This window comes from Brachycentrus maculatus, unplaced genomic scaffold (genome assembly GCF_059751285.1).
Source record: "Brachycentrus maculatus isolate JH-2025_06_01 unplaced genomic scaffold, ASM5975128v1 h1tg000181l, whole genome shotgun sequence".
Taxonomy (NCBI): Eukaryota; Metazoa; Arthropoda; class Insecta; order Trichoptera; family Brachycentridae; genus Brachycentrus; species Brachycentrus maculatus.
In genome coordinates, this window is record NW_028280932.1 from 275,402 (window position 1) to 293,486 (window position 18,085).

Genomic DNA, 18,085 nt, shown 5'->3' on the forward strand with positions numbered 1-18,085 from the left:
TGAGGGCACATCCATATTACGTTCACAAATATTTAAATACCGAAATAAAACTTGCCAAAGACTAATTTTGAGTTTATTTATACAAACTTGACAAATTTTGAGAACTGATGATATTCTCACGAACACGTTATTTATTGGTTTGGCATCAAGTTTGTGGAAAAACATGATAATTTGAATATAACAAAGACAAAACACATGTATAAGAGCACCTTTCAGTTTATTAATGTAAGCCCGACAAATTTTCGAAAGCAACTGACGTACTTATTAATATTTGAAATTAAAGCTGACGTATGCATTTACATTATTTATTTAAAGATTTTGCGGTCAATTTGTAGAACTCATTTTTAATTTATGTATTAAATGTTTAAATTAAACACTATTTTTTGAGTTAACTAAGTTGTATTTTAGTGTTAAAAAATAGAAAAAAAAATGTGACAATTGTTTCACCTAGTTAAAGTATTTTCAAACGAATGATTGAACAAAAAAGCATTGTTTGATTTTAACATTTAGTATACGAATATTTACATTATGTTTGTATTTTTATAGTTCTCGAAACTAGTAATGTTTCCATTAATAAACTCAAAAGTGGTCTAATCATTATAAAACTTTATCGTTTTTATATTTAAATAATCAACCTCTACAAAGTTAATGCCGAATCAAAAATTTCGGTCGCGTAGCACTGAATTATGACTCTCGCAATTTTAATCGAGAGAAGCTCACTGAATAAATTTACTACCAAAACTTGCACATTTTCCATGCACTTACCCGCACGTCATAAATAAAATATTTTACCTTGGGTAAGATGGGGCATAAAGCTAGAATCTTAAATCCGCGCTCACTTCGCCTGTATTCAGTATAACGAGTGTAGCACGACCATGGAGCCAGTAATGTACAAGTAGTAGGGGTAACCTTACCCCTAGTAAAATGTTTCTTCTGAATTATTCGTGGATGCAGTCGGGTGCTTTACTCGAGGGAGATAAAGTGGGCCAAGGAATAATGAAGATTATTTATTTTAACCCTCCGTTAGTCGCATTGTATTTATTAGAGAGACTGTTGAGTAATTGAAGGTTATATTATTATTATAAATTATAATTTAGCATCATTCACAGGGTGCTGAATATGTAAAATATTACCTCAAGGTCGCGTATATTTCAGAAGGTAAAAATAAATAAGTGATTTTCACTCTCATATTTATTTAAGGTCATCTTTCACATTTCCATACAGTATTCGTCATGGTCTCTCTATATGATTTACAAAGTGTAAGGGTATTGGATAAAAATACTTAAAACTTATGTGATTACATTGTTTTTATGTATTTGTTTTTTACATTATATGATATTTATCACGGTAAAAACCATTTATTAAATGCATAATTTAGATTTTTTTAAACAAATAAACTGAATTTTATATAAACTTATGTTAACGAAGAAATGAGAGAAGGAATTTTGTGCATTTTTTATTTATCTATGGTGAGATGTCAAAGTGTAAAAATAATTTCATATTGGAAGAACCCGAAAAAGAATTTAAACATTTAAAAATGCTACGTAATGCATATGTTACTAAAAAAAAGAAATCTTTAGTATCCACGGTCAACACTGGTAGAGAGAATTGATTTAAAAATATGTAGATTCAGTTCAGAGAAGGTTCTAGATACATTTTAACGGAGGCCTCTGTATGTGATCTCCCGAGCCGTGTTGATCCAAGACGTCGAATAAGTACGCACTACAAGAAAGTACGCACCCCTTGAAAAAGATGCAAAGTGGTCTAGAAATGAATATGAACGCTTAAAAATAGTCTTAATATTTAATGTTTATAGTGAAAATAACTAAAGTTTTTCAGAAAATAACAAAAAGAGAATATCAAAGCTCAAATAGAAAAAAAAGTAAGCATTTCTTTTTACAATAATATTTGATATAATTTATATTTTAAGCACTAACTTTGTGATTTTCCATTTTATAATTAAAATGTTTCTTTGTTTTTAAATCACTATAACATAATATCACACATTATAGTGATTTTAAAATAAAGTTACATTTTAATAATATGATAAAAAAACATTTGTTTTTTTTTTATCACTTGAGTTCATTTTATTATGACGACTAGTTTTGCAAGCTATGGTTCCATCTTCAGGTCTAAACATAAACTTTGTTTTATACAGTTTATATTTAGACTGAAGATGGAAGCATACCTTCCGAAACTGGTCATCATAATAAAATAAACTCAAGTAGTAAAAAAAAAATGTTTTTCTGTAAAATTTTATCATGTCTTACTACAAACTGAATGCCGAAACAATAAATAAAATATTTAATTTCTTGTATGTTAATGGATAGTAATATTCACATTTCAGACACTTTCTTATGATAAATAATTTATTTACGATCACTGTAAAAGGTTTAGCACATAAAAAATATTAACCTTGATAAAACGTTGAGCTTTTGTTCGCTACATTATAAATTCTGTTAAATGTGTTTTCCCGATTATTTTTGCTGAGATCCATTAACCTCGATCACTCGATATCTTATAAAGTTCTCAGGCAACCACTTAAAAACATTCCCATCATTAGTCTTCTGTTTATTTACCTTCTTTAGCAGAAAAACTAAAAGTTTGCACCATAAGCCCTATGTACAAGTCAGTGACAGAGAAAGAATTGCTAGAATGGTTGTTATTTATCGGTAACTATTTCGCCCATACCCGAAAATCGGTAAATGTTCTAACATTTATATACCAGGTGACCAGGAGGAACAGGGCGTTTTTGAAAAAGTTATATCTAATTTCATGTTTAACTAAAACATTATTTATTGATGTAAAAATGTAGTGAAATATCGCTAACTCCTTTCTACAACGTCATATATTAAAAGTCGTCAATTTTCAGTTGTGCATGTTTTCGGAATGCCCAAAAAATGTACTCTATCCCAGCAAAAGCGACATATTTTAAACTTAATAATTACCCTTTATTTTTACCTAATATTTACCCGCTACAGGGCAAAAAGTGTTGTTTTTTGCATTTTGAAGAAAAAGTGTTTAATTTTTTTTTTTTAATAAACTAGAAATTTTTCAAATGGAGAAAAAACATCAAGTTTTCCTAAAAAGATCTGTTGCACAGTAAAAAATTCAATAAATGGCTTGATGTTTATTTTTAATAAATTTTAATGTATTTTTAAACATTAAAAACGATATCCTGAAAAACCAAGTTTTTTGATATATGACGTTATTGAAAGGAATGAGCGATATATGCCAATGATATCATGCTTGAAAAATAATATCTGCGAGATATTGATTGTCTTCTTCGATGCACTTTTTAGTGAAAAAGTGTTTCGGACTTTGAAATTCTCCCACAATCATTCCATTGTTCGCTCATCAATCAGTTGGATTTCATATCAAATCGCATCTTTCCTCTAATGAGGGAGGTTTGTTTTTCACAAAAAGGGGGTTTTAAGTAACCCAAGAGGAACAAATATTCTTGAGAATGAGAAAAAAGAAGAGAAGAGTGAGGGAGATCATCAAAAGTAGAATTGAAAAGTGCATCGATGAAAATGGTCAATTTATCGCATTTCTTTCAAAATTATTTCAAAGTCTTGGCATCTCAGAGCTTACAACCATGCATAAAGTTGGTTTTACTGATCATATTATGTACTTTTATAACGTTCACCTACTACCTATTATTTTTGTATATAATTTGTAAAATGGAGATGTGTTCTCCTAATAACGGTACCCAATGGGAAAAGTTTTCCGGTAATACTCCAGTAATTTATGTGAAAATTCAAGCAATTTTCCCGATTTTTTCTCGCATTCAATGGCTCATCCGGGAATTTGTGAAACATGTTGAATATTTATAACGCTAGTCACAGAAAGCTTTAATACAATCATTGGAAATATTTCATGTACTTTTCTAAAAAAACGTAATTGTTCTCTAACACCGGATTAAACCCCAGAGACCAATATATGTATCAAGATATATTAGATGTATCAAGCAGAGGCAAAATGATTTTTGTAACAATGGTATATGAAAGGCCAGGATCTGGCATTGGCTGGCTAAAGTGATCCCTAAGTAAGGTTTTTAAAGTGATTATAATGTTTCAATTGTATTGTATGGATAGTTTGTAACATTTTCAATAATTCAGGACATTTTATTGATGTATGAAAAAATGGAATAAGTTTGAAATCTTGGCATTTACAGGTAAACAGCATTCACATTATTGCGACACATAAAATATTTTACTTTTAATTATTTTTATAAAGCTTTAAATATTTATAATATGATTTATTATGGTATTTACTTGTATGTAAAATAATCGTATATTCATTTATATAGTTTTATGATAACTTTTCGTTGGATGGAAGATGTTGTTTCTGAGCAGTTAGTCCTTATAATAACTTGTTAATTGCAATCACAGATGTCATAAAAATGAATAAAACCTGTTATATAATTGTGGACATAAACAAGTATACATATTTTACTTCTGTGTTCTACATATAATTACATGATTTTTGTGCATGGTGATGTATCAATATGTTCAAATCCTAGTCAGTAATTATGCACAAATATATTATAACTCCTATGTTCTACATATATGTAATTAAACTTCTTTGTTCTACATACTCGTATTGTTAAATTATTTTTGTGCGCGGTGATGTGTAAAATATATTTGAATCCTACTCAATAATTGTGTACAAATATATCATTACTCCTGTGTACTATATGTTGTTAATTTTCTGGTTGGTTATTTGGTAAATATAATTAAATCCTGACCTGAAATTGTGTTTTATATGCCACGAGGTATTAAAATCAGCTTTAATTCACCCGATATTTCATATCATACAACCACACATTTTTCTTTACGAGTACATTCTCATCATACTTTGAAAGTACAAATTTGATTCTAGCCAGTTTACCCTTATTAAAATTACCCATCAATTACATACCATACATAATGTGCGAGTAAATCTTTGGCTAACCATATTATGTATCCGCGTTAGAGGGTTATAATGACTTTGACCTGACTAAACAATTCAATTTAAACTATTCACAGCTAGGAGAGCATAATCCAGTTGGATATAAACTGCCCTCCGCCATACTCCCTTAATACTGCAGAGATCTGTAACTATGGCGTTAACTTAATCTACGACCGTCACCCAGATAATTGAATCATTCATTCTCACCTACACGAACTGTCGTTTGATTTACAAACATTACTAGAGCGTCACGCATACATACACAATGTTGAATTAATGTGATTAATCTATATTACACAACTAAATAGGTACCTAGCGATGACATGTATGGCAAAACGGATATTATTTTAATCCTTTCAAGTTATTCAACACATGCCCCTGCAAGCAAGCGGCGTTATGGTTGGTTTAATTTTTTTTATATCTTACCAACTGATAAAAACATTCTTTGTTTTTATTTTTATTATTTAAATATTAATTACACTTTCTAAAACAGAAAACAAAATACCAACATTTAATATTGTATAATTTAAATTAAAAAAATCTTTTTTTAACTAAAAGATTTTTAATTTTTTTATTTAATTTGTTCATTCGTTTGAAAATACTATCATTAGGCGAAACAACCGTCAAGATAAATAATTTTTTATTTGTTTTTGTTAGTAAAATAAAATTTAGTTAACTCATAAAATGTGTGTTTGATTTAAAAATTAATACATTAATAAAGATAATATTGAATTGTAAAGAGCAAGTTTTCTGAAAAAAAAATCTTAATTAATATAGCTGTTTCATTCATGGTAAATTTTTTAAACCTCCTATAGTATCGTTACAATACTTGTAATTAGTACTGAACAAATATGATAAGATATTTTCTTTAATATCCTGATAAAATGGATTGATAATCTTTTTCAAAATACCAAAATTGTTATAACTAAGAGTCTAGTAGTTAGAGTTACCTATAATATTAAGCTCTCGCCTTATCTTTTCGTTGTATAAATTCGCTGATATGTATTAAGTTTATTGAAGTGCTTCATGTGTGATCGATTTTATTTTAGTCTTGGGATTGGTACAACTTTCCTAATTTATTTGTCTTACTTAGTTTTTGACATCAAATTAACAAACGTATCTAGATCTAGAAATACGTAACTTCTTACTGTATTTGTGGAATGATAAAAGCTGACTGATCCAATCCAAAAACCGAATTAAGGAACAAGTTATTGTAGAAATGTTTTTATTTAATTAGATTTTTTTATATCGAGTTTCGTGTTGTGTTGATTTAGTTACCAAATGTTCTAGAACATTATTTTTTGATATCTCATCAAAGATGAAGTAGACTTTGAAAGTCTGGGCATTTACGGGGCTGACGACCGTCGGTATTGACAAAGACTGGTTTAAGTGATCACTTTACACACGTGTAACATTCACCAATTCTACCCATTATTGACAACCACACTTCTCAAATTCTTGTAAGTTCTATAAATTGAAGCAATTTTGAAACATTGTTCTTGAATCACTAAAACTTCAATTGAGACATCTATTGGTGAGATGAAAAGAAGCTTTTTATTGAGCAGAAACTCTTTTATTAGTATGTGAGGTCTGAATCCTGGATTATAATCACACACATGAGAAACGCCAGGAAATATCATTTTCATTTTTATTATTTAAGCTTATTATTTGACCAGATAAATTATTTACAACATTTTGAGTGTGTCCAAATACTTTTCACAAATTCGGATTATCTCAAATTAAAGGAGTAATTTTTCATATTATGTTTTGACATTTTATCGAAGATAATCATCATCTTTGATGAGATGGCAGAAAATAATATGAAAAATAACTCCTATAATTGGAGATAATCGAGATTTGTGAACAAGTATTTGGACTCACTCAAAATGTTGTTTCTAGAACATTCACATTTTGACATTCACAGCACAAATCCTTATTCACGAATCGGTGTTTCTCCACCTAAGAGATATTTCTATATTGACATCATATATATAAGGAAAAATATGGAAGTCTAGGTATTTACTGGGCTTACAACTTATGAGGCACAAGTTAAGTTACTTTTGGTTGGTTGGAAGAATAACTCAAAAATAAAGATTTTTTTACAAATAAGGCCGCCAATATATTGAACTTTCTTATTTGATTTTCTGTACGATAAACTACATGAAAAAATAAATATATTGAAATCTCAATATCAATGAAGAAGAATATGGATTTCTGAGTTTTTTCAGGGATTACGACCTGTCATAGACTGGCTTAAAAGATCACGTTATACACGTGTCACATTCACCATTTTACCCATGATAGATAACCACACTAATAAAATTTAAGTAATGTCAATCATGAGTAGAATGGTGAATGTAACACGTATTTAAAGTAATATTTTAAATCAATATTTGACAGGTTATAAACCCTGAAAATACGCAGACTTCCGAATTTTTATTAATTTTTTTGAGATGTCAATATAATATTATTCACTGCGGAAAGATAAAAGTCGCAGCATATTTCTTAATCAGTACATATTTGAAGCTCGAGAAAAACAGGGAACAAAACACTTGAGCCATATTAGAGAGCTTTGACCTCCGAGCGTACGAATATTATGAAAAATCCTCGGATAATTAATAAAAATGTGTCACGCTAGCGGGCAAACAACTTAGCAAATGAAGATAAATACGTCTTATGCAGAGTTCTTTATTACTCAAAGAGATATATCATGGTAGGTTATTTGCGAATCGCTTCGTTCAGTTTTGATGTAGGTAACTTAGGTATAATATGTCTGTGTGAGTGAGCAGTTACGGCTCATTACGCTTCATCCATCTCCATCAAACTGAATGAGAAGAGAAACTAATAAGCTACAAGACGGTCTCATTCATATTTCATTAATTTTGCCCCCTTGCCACCCGCTGTGATAGAAATCACATTCATTAACCTGCTGTAAAAAATACCATAATTCTTTTACTTTTAACCCTCATCGGCAACTAATGGTACATAGCACAATGCGTCGTATTGATATGGTGTTATCTTAAATATTCATTACATGTAGACATATTAGTTCTGCACTTTAGATACATTCCAGGGTATTATAGGTATAACAAAGAATAATGAAAAATAATGAAAAATCTATAATATTTGTTTTGATTTCCCTCAGAATTCTCCTTCATGGTAGGTAAACGCTCTGGGACTACAACGGCCTACACTAAATTTTTCTTTTCTTTTCCTCTTTACCCGCATCCAATAGTGCACATGGGACTGCATCTCATCGACGTAGTGATATCAGATTTTTGAAGGTAAGGTCATTCTTTTCTTTTGGTTTGGGTTCAGGGTGCAAAATCACTCATTTTATAATTTCGTTTAACACTGTCCGTGCCATATATAGTTCACTTTATGGTATTTAAAGTGTGAATTCAAAAAGTGAACTATGAATAATAAGGAGAGTGTTAGATTAAGGCCAAACATATGGTAAATCCCAACTTTATTTTCTTTTAACCCAAGTAATATTTAATGAAATTATTTTTTTTGCTAAAAACGCAATTTTTCTTTGCAAAACTATGTTTTTCTTCGAAATAAACAAATTTTTTTGAGATAAAGAGTTATTGAAGGGAAAAGAGTTTTAACAAATTATAATTTTTTTATTTCAATATATATTCAAATATGTGTTTATGATATTTGCGAGCACCCCTAAGACATTGTTAATGCATTCAGCCAATATTAACGCGTTAGTTTTCGAAAGACTGCATAATTTATCGAGGACTGCATAATTTTCTTCTAATAAAAATATCTATTGTGTTTGCTTGCAAACACCCGGATTTACATAAACATTAAAATTTCAAATCTTAGATGATTTATGTCCGTGATCAAACAGCGCCGGCGTTTTCAATTTAAAGTTTGCAGCTTATCTGTAACGAAGGCATAAATAAAACATGGTCTCCACAATAAAACAGAAAGCTCTCGTGGTTACCGCAGAGATTTATATAAATAATGCTTGTTCACAGAACTTTTAAGTGGTAATAGCACTTATTGAAGGCTTTCACTAAAGTTTTCTTGCTAATTGCAGTAACTTCAGAATATTATTATTAACTTGTGATAATTGAAACACGAGGACATCTAAATTGTTGACAATAAGACCTGAAATAAAATGACATTTAAGTAAGTATTTTATTCGTTAATTGATTCGGCAGTCACATTGTGGTAATATCTATCCATTTTTTAAAATACTTGGTAAATACCATTTTCATCCATCTCAAAATCTATTTTGACATGTATTTCGATGTATTCCACATCATCATCATACGGTGTTAGAAAATGATACGAAATGTATCAAAACACGTGTAACAAGAGATTTTAAGGAATATTGGTATTTCCCGAGTGAAGTTAAAGTTAAAAATAAATGAATTTGTTGTTGAATTTTAATTAAACAAACAACTTTGAACAACGCATGTAAGGATTAGTTACTACACATTTGGAAAGTTTTCTCTAAGGGTTTCCTAATAATTGCAATTGTTTCTGAATGTTATTATTAAGAACGATTTTATTTAAAATAATTTGATAACAACTCAGATTTATCATTTCTGGAAAATAAAAAGTCAGTCAAGTTAATAATAATCGATAAATATAATTTTTTTATTGTGGATTGATTGGCGTGATTAGCTTAAGATGATCAAATCCAAAAATTAAATTACTACAAACAATTCAAAAATATTTTATTCGGTTTTTTTTGACAAATTTAAAAGATGATTCAAAGCTTGTATCTAAGGTTTAAATTTTCAGCTGAAACCATAGTTCAAATTGAACACAAAGTTTTTCCTTTTAAGAGAGTTTCATAGAAACAAAGCTCTAGAGAAATAATAATCGTCGTTGTCAACTACAAAGCAGAATTCCTTTCCGAAAGCCAGGGCAGTCGGATATAAAGTTGGCGAGGAGCTCTATAATAAATTGCATTCAACGGTATGTATGCAACATTTTAGCAGTGTTTTAAGTTTCACAAAAGACTTCCCTCGATCGCAAGCTCAATTGTGTTCCAGATACTGTAAAGTGCATTGGTTAAATTGAACGCTGATTACAGGAAAGGTGTTGTTATATTTTAAACTTAGAAGAAAAAAGGAAAAGGGTTTCGATATTAAAGACTTTGAAAGCATAAGTATGAATTTTTATCTTTGATCGCGAGAAACTTTGTATGGTTTATTAAATACGGACATAATATTTTTTTACGTTTTCGCATGGATGGGTCCATTTTTGTTATGGATGGGTCATGGATGGGTCCAGAAACCATTTTTTTTACTGGACCTGGAAATTTAGCGGGAGCTTTCAGAATGTAGTAAACCTCATCCAACAACACTGTAGCACAAGATTAATGCAAGTTTAATATCGAGTTATAAAAAGTACTACTTTTTATGAACATTTTCACTCTGAGGATAGTTTATCTTGGTACCGGGTGGTGTGCATGAGTTCAAGTAAGACTTTATTATCTCGTAATGTAACACTATTATCTTACACGTACATTGTGAAGGAAGTCTTGCCGAGGAGGTTAAGTTTAACAATATACTTAACATGATAATACTATTCGTAAGAAAACAAAATAGTTGTTTTCGATACAATATAGTGATATTTCATGGAATCAAAAATATTTTCATAGATAGAAAAGTGAATTGATATACCTATCTCAAAAAGCTTTCAGCTGAATTTCATGGTATATATATATTCGTAAATGTATTATTCAATATTGCCCTGGACTAGTACGTGAAGCGGAGGGCTGATCACCTTTCCTTCATGTGTAAAATATCAAGATAACACTGCGTTTACATAACGCAGTGCCCTACGCAATATTGGGGTGCGGATAGGGGTTTAAAAAAAGAAAAAGAATATATATATATGTGTATAAATATATATATATATATATATATATATATATATATATATATATATATATATATATATATATATATATATATATATATATATATATATATATATATATATATATATATATATATATATATATATATATATATATATATATATATATATTATATATATATATATATAAATATATATATATATATATATATATATATATATATATATATATATATATATATATATATATATATATATATATATATATATATATATATATATACACATATATATATATTCTTTTTCTTTTTTTAAACCCTTATCCGCACCCTAATATTGCGTAGGGCACTGCGTTATGTAAACGCAGTGTTATCTTGATATTTTACACATGAAAGAATGTCCGCCTCCGTAGTGTAATGGTCAGCACACTCGGCTAGCGTACTGGAAGTCCCAGATTCAATTCTCAAGGGAGGGAGGTCAAATAAATGAAAGTGATTTTTTTTCTTTATGTTTAGATGCCAAAATATAAAATTAACTTCTAAGTGGGAAAATCTAGCTTCACATGTGAACAAGGATTTGGACACACAACAAAAATAATCTTCTTCGTGGGTCACACGCGTGATTAGTTCGATTCTTTCATGGTCATTTTCCACTATTTCTGTTTAACTCAGCGTACAGAGCATGTCGGAAAAAATTTGTTCCATCTAGTTAGATTGCATTTTGTATATTAAAAGTCCCCTTAAAAACTTAAGTGCCTTCTTAATATTCCAAAGTATCTGACATGGATGAGGTTGGCTGAGGTTAGGTCTGGCAGGATAGAGCCTAGCCTACTGCGGTTCAAGGACCCACTAAAAATGTACCTCATGTATATTCATTACTTGGCTCTAAGGATCGTGACAATGCATACGTAAAGGGATTAAGGGGAAAATTCATTGTTTGCCCTCTGAAGTTTCGTAGCCTTTCTGGCCAAAGGTGGGTTTATTTTTATACATTTTTAAAACTTTTTCAACTTCGTGAATATTCCGAGCTGCTGAATACTGATTCCGGTCGTCGCGTCATGATATTAGTTGCCCAATTTTAAAGTGTCAAAAGGGCCAAACGATTTCGTTCAAACGTAGGGTTCAAGTTTTCGGTTTGTTTACGCACAACCCTACTCAAATGCCACACTACGATTAAAAACAGAGTTCAGGCCAAAATGAAACGATTATTCATATTCTAACACTTATTTGCAACCCAATGGTGCATAAGGCACTGCATCGTATTAGCACAGTGTTATCTTGATCGTTATTTCCTTTTTTTTATTAACATAAATTGTATACATTTATTCAAATCATAATTTTAAATATATTTAAAACATTTTTTTGCAGAGACCACCACCCACCAAACCACCTTGTGTGTCTTGTAGGTGAAGTTCTTTTTTAATAAAATTTTTATTGTTTTTAAAGATATTAACCTAATAAACACACACAAAAAGAGAGAAAAATTAAGAATAAAACATTTTACAATTTTCATTAAATTAACTCTTGATCATTCACCCATTCCTTTACTTTGCCTTTGTTTCATATTTTATTTTGATCTCTAACATCCGTCGGCAACAAATTTAAAGGCAAGGTTACTCTCCTGCGCTTCAGGGACCAGAACATGGTAAAATTAGATAAATGTTAGAGGGCAAATTCACTTATACTGAGTAAACCCCCCCCTAAATAAAATAAAAAAAATACTGCTATTTTCACAATCATTGGTTCCACATGCCCAAATCATCTCAACAAAGATTTCTTGATTTTTTTATAGAGCTTATCTCAGCTGTACATACATATGTTATTTCACCATTGGATCAATTATATTCATCGCATTGCCACACATTCGTCTGAGAGATGGCATTTTGCCTGCATTCACTCTACTTCCGTCCTTCTTTTACCGATTCAATGCTACATTTCAATACATTAGAGTTGCTACATAGTTGCTCTTTTGGTCGAAATAACTAACCTCTTATATCTTTTATTATATAACATTAAACCACGAGTGTAAGTCCCTTTCCAAGCACAAGAGCACAGACTCTTTTATGGAGAGGCACAGCGAATCAAAATATAAAAGTTCTCCATATGTATAAATGATTCAAATGTTATTATGTTATAAATAAAAATGTTAATATATTAAATGAATAAAAAAAACTAAAAAAAAAACTTTGATTATTAGTTGTACAACCTGTTTCCATTATCTATATAGTCATTAAAAATAGAAACTAAATTTTTAAGTATTATTCATAGGTGGATTATGAAAGAAGGTAGATCAGAAATAGATTGTTCAGCCAATTTTGCATTTGATTGAAAAAAAAATCATTATAATTTTATAAGTAAATTTTGTAAAATATGCCTTCGGCACGGGTATTTCAGAATGTTTCAGGGAGGGTACATTTTCGTATTTTTTAAATTTATATTCAAGTAAATGATGAAATTGATATGTAAGTAACGTATTAAAAGTACAAATGTGGATATTTTAGATACCCATTTTGAATCAAATATCGCTCACTCCTTTCAAGAACGTCATAAATCAAAAATCGTAAATTTTTAGATGTGCATGTTTTCGGAATGCCCAAAAAATGTACTATATCTCAGCAAAAGCGGCATATTTTTAACTTAATATTTACCCGCTACAGGGCAGAAAATGTTGTTTTTGCATTTTGATGAAAAGGAATTGCTTAATTATTTCTTTTTAATATACTAAATATTTTTCAAATGGAGATGAAACCTTCACGTTTTACCTAAAAAGATCTGTTGTACAATAAAAAGCTCAATAAGCTGCTTGTTATGTATTTTTAATACATTGTGTTTTATTTTTAAACTTTAAAAACGTTCTCCTGAAAAATCAAGTTTTTTGATTTATGACGTTCTTGAAAGGAGTGAGCGATATGTTAAAGTTAATAAAGATTTCCGAAGACTGCTTTGTATATAAATTGAAATGTCAAATAAGACTCTTCATATCTCTGACGTTTTGATAGAATTTCTTAAAAGAGTAAGGAATACGATATCGAGCGAATAAAAATAGTAACTGAGAGAACGAAGGTGGAGTTCTAAACCTTGTTCCATGTATGGTTAAACATTACTATAAAACATTCAACCGATATCTCTTGAGCTCTGATTCAAATCCATATTGAATTCAAATAAATAGTATTGCTCGGTATTGGAAACTTGAACATCAAGAAATAAATCATTGAAAAAATACACAGAGAAGATTTATTATTTGTATTGCTGATCAAATACAGGAAAAAAGTTGTAATACCATGATCCAGGATTCGAGTTCCTTCAAAATGAACATTTGGATAAGGACATACTCGTCTACAGTTTATTTAAGTATTAAGTACAATATGTGGTTTAAAATATCTCCACATAAATGTGTGGATCAAAATATAAATTTAAATCAGACACCGTATTATTTACCCTACGGATGATATGTCAATATTACAGGTGTCTCAAGTTGAGATGTATCATTGTTCATAAATATGAAAGAAAATGGAAATCTGAGCATTCTAGGACAATAATCTGGAATTCAGCTGGCTAAAGTGATCACTTTATATACATACTTTAGTGTAATGTTCATCTTCCTGCCTACCATTGAACATCTATATTGTATTCATTTTTGAAAATTATATGTAATGGTATTGGATTCCTTTCACATGCGGGTAGCATTTCAATAGATTTGAAATAATGGCTGATTGTGAAGCCATCAGTTGGGAAATTTTAGGGTGTAGAGAGATCCTGAAATAACATTTATATTTTTTTATATATTCCTATTTAAACAGTTGATTATTACTTTTTTTATAATTATTTATTACATAATCTTTATAAAATAAAAACTTAAAAAATAAAAAGAAAAATTTAAACAAAAACAAAAAATGGCAAAGATAGATGGTTCTTTCAAGTTGAGACACCTGTGATTTTTTTTCTAATAATATTTAAAATATCTTTAATAAATTTGATCTGAAATAAAATTTAATGTACATAAATATCACGAAAATAAATGGTAGGTATAATCAAATTTGAACTTAAGTACCGAAAATACACTGTCGAAAAATGAAATTAATTTTACTAATAGTTCTATAAAGACTCATCCACTACTATTTCCAAAACAACCTTGTATTACACGTAAACTGGGTTTACACACGAATAAAATTAATATTTCTCGTAAAAATTTAAAGCGTTTTCACAATGGACCCTGTAACGAATATAAAGGTGAAATATTCTAGTTACAGGTTAACTGTTACTGCCGGATTAAGGTAAAGAGATTCAGCAATTGTTCCGGTGGTTAGCCGTTGAACCGATCTTGGATAAACGGTTTCAGCACTCAATGGTTTTCCGCTCCGCTTAATAGTAATTATGTACCGAATGCGAATACAACAATAAAGGTAACTATTAGTTAAGCGAGCGTTAAGTATTCAGGTTAACGGCTTACACTAATGAACTGTAAAAGGCAGGTGTGTTTTGCGTTAAAATGCACAACATCGTCCCTTACGTGGTATAGGGGAGGTCTGCCTAAGTTGGTGCAACGCAAAAGTTGACGGATCGTAGCTTTTCAATCTTACCCTTAAGGCGGGATAATCCACAGCCCGCAACTGAATTTTCTTTAAACGTATGTAACATTGAACGTTTTAGTATTTTTTGCTTTAAATACCTTTTTTGTGAAGAAAAAATAAAATTTTCCTTTCAATAAATACATGGTTTCGAAAAAAAAGATTTATTGAAAGATATGAAATTAAAATAAGATAAAAATATTTATTCGACAAATTTTAAAATATAATCTTAAAAAATGTACCCGGCTTCTCACTCAACCAGTTGCGTACTGACTTTGCGTATTTGAGAATACACCCTTAAATTAGATTAAAAAATGGAACTGGAAAAAATTACCTTATTGACAATTTACTCTCACAACTGGACAACTGGACAATGGCGATCTTTGAAATCCAGTCTCCATTATATGTATGTATATATATATGTACATTGTACTCTTTGGAGGTTTTTTTTACATGTATCGAAAAAATACTACACAAAAACCATCATTAATATAGCAATTTGGAATTTCCTTCATCCCTTGAATATACTGTCTGGTTTATTTTGAGCGAAGAGGTATGCGAATAAGGGCTAGGTGAATAATTTTGGTTACCTTTGATGTTTAAAATCAAATTAAGATGCAAAAAGCAATAATGAATTCAATTTTTCGATATTCTTAATTGATTTTTATACAAGGAAACCTATCCACATAAATATATTTTTACTTGAGTATAATTTTTTCAAAGGATTTTGCGTGGAACGTATGTATCAGATGTGTGAATGGGAAATTCAGCGTGTAATTAATAAGAGAATACTAAATCATTTTATACATTTGATGGCATTTTATATGGTTATTTGATGTTTTAATGAGTTTATATGATTTTGTAAAGACGCACTTAGTATATTATTAGAATTCATAATAAAAAACATACAAAAAATTTAAAATAAACATATCTTTTTAATTAAAATTTACAATCGTGAGCACAATAACGAGTTGAAATAATATTGGTTTAAGCCTACCACTCGGTCGCCGCCAAATCAATTATTGGTCATTTTTCTTTCCGTATACTCTCTACTTTATATGTTTTATTTATTAAATTCTTGGGAAACGATATTTAAATTAATTTAAATAAGAAATAGGAAAGTTTTAAATGTAAATACCCTTTTCTTATGGAATTAGATTAAAAATGCGATTTGTATATCCAGTTTTATTTTATAGCAACATTTAATTGGTAAACTTTCACACATTATATGGTATAATTTGTATTTTTATTATAAATATAAATATTTAAATTAGATTTATGTTTTGTACTGAGATTTTTTGGTGGAATCGAAATGAAACGAGGAAGACCAACAAATTCACGGATGCTACAGAAAGGCATGATTCGAAGACATGGCCTAGGTGACATTATATATGATAGAAGGACCTATAACCTGAGGACAAAGTGAGCTGTCCCAACAGTCTATAAAGACGATTAATTGGGATGGAGCCAGGAAGAACAATATTTCTTGGTAGAATTGTATTTTATTAAACAAGTGTTAATATTTCATTTTATTATTTAAGAATTTAGCCTACCATTATTAAAAATAGAAATCATGAGGGGTCTGGAACCCAAAACTCCTACTTATTGTCCGCAATACCAACAATGGAACCAAACCCGATATGTTGATACAAAATTAATAAATATTAAAAGATCATACAATGTTTCCTCAGTTGAATTTTTCAAAAAGTGTAAAATAAAATCAATGTTGGCATTTTGAAGAAAAATGGTATTGATGTTTTTTTTATAAAACTATCACTCATTTCTCCAGACATCCCCTTTTTAACGTTTTCTCTCAGTCTAGAAGGTTCAAAAGCTTGAAATTGAATATTAGGTATGTATGTATTTAGCATACAACAGCTCGGCGTCTACACAACGTATTATTAAAAATATCTAAAATAATCGACACTAAAATTATATTAAAATACACAAATTCACACGGTAATGAGTAAATTTCATGTTTCAGTATAAGAATTCAGTATTTATTTTCAATTTTACAGCAAAAAGGGTTTGTTGCGAGTTTAAGGACTGAACTGTTAGTTCGAAACGCGCGCAATAATATATTCGATGTTATCTTAATTATTGTTATTTGGAAGTTTTTTCGTTGTTTTGTTTTTTTATAAGCCTGTATATATGTATTTGTTGACAATTTTACATGTTATAAAATAATAAGCATTCAAATTAGTAAAAAAAACTAGTATTGACTAATTTTTTTAATCATTTGAAGTAAACGTTTTAGAAGACTTAAATAAGGCCCACATTATAATATTTATAATTTACATTACGAAATATTACACACATTATATTATATATATGAAAAATGGTGTTTCTTTTTAGAAAAAAGTATTTTTATTTAACAAGCTTTTATGTCATATAATACGCATTTTACATTTCACATCTGCCAACACGAATTCAAAATTTAATCTGACATGTCACATTGAGTAACTCGTGTTTCAGTACTAAAATATTCTCAGTTTCCTACATTCAGTAAATATTTATGTTATATCTCTTAAAACTGAAAATAAAATCCTGGGTCATGGCTTACGCGAACCGCAAAAAATCTTTACACAACTTCCTTGTTTTTATCAGGATGTTACTATAAATACTTCCCTAATTTTATCAAGGAAAGCCCTTATAACTTTGATATTGAATGAAAGTCAAACAGAATACATTTAGAAATAATACGAGTATACGTAT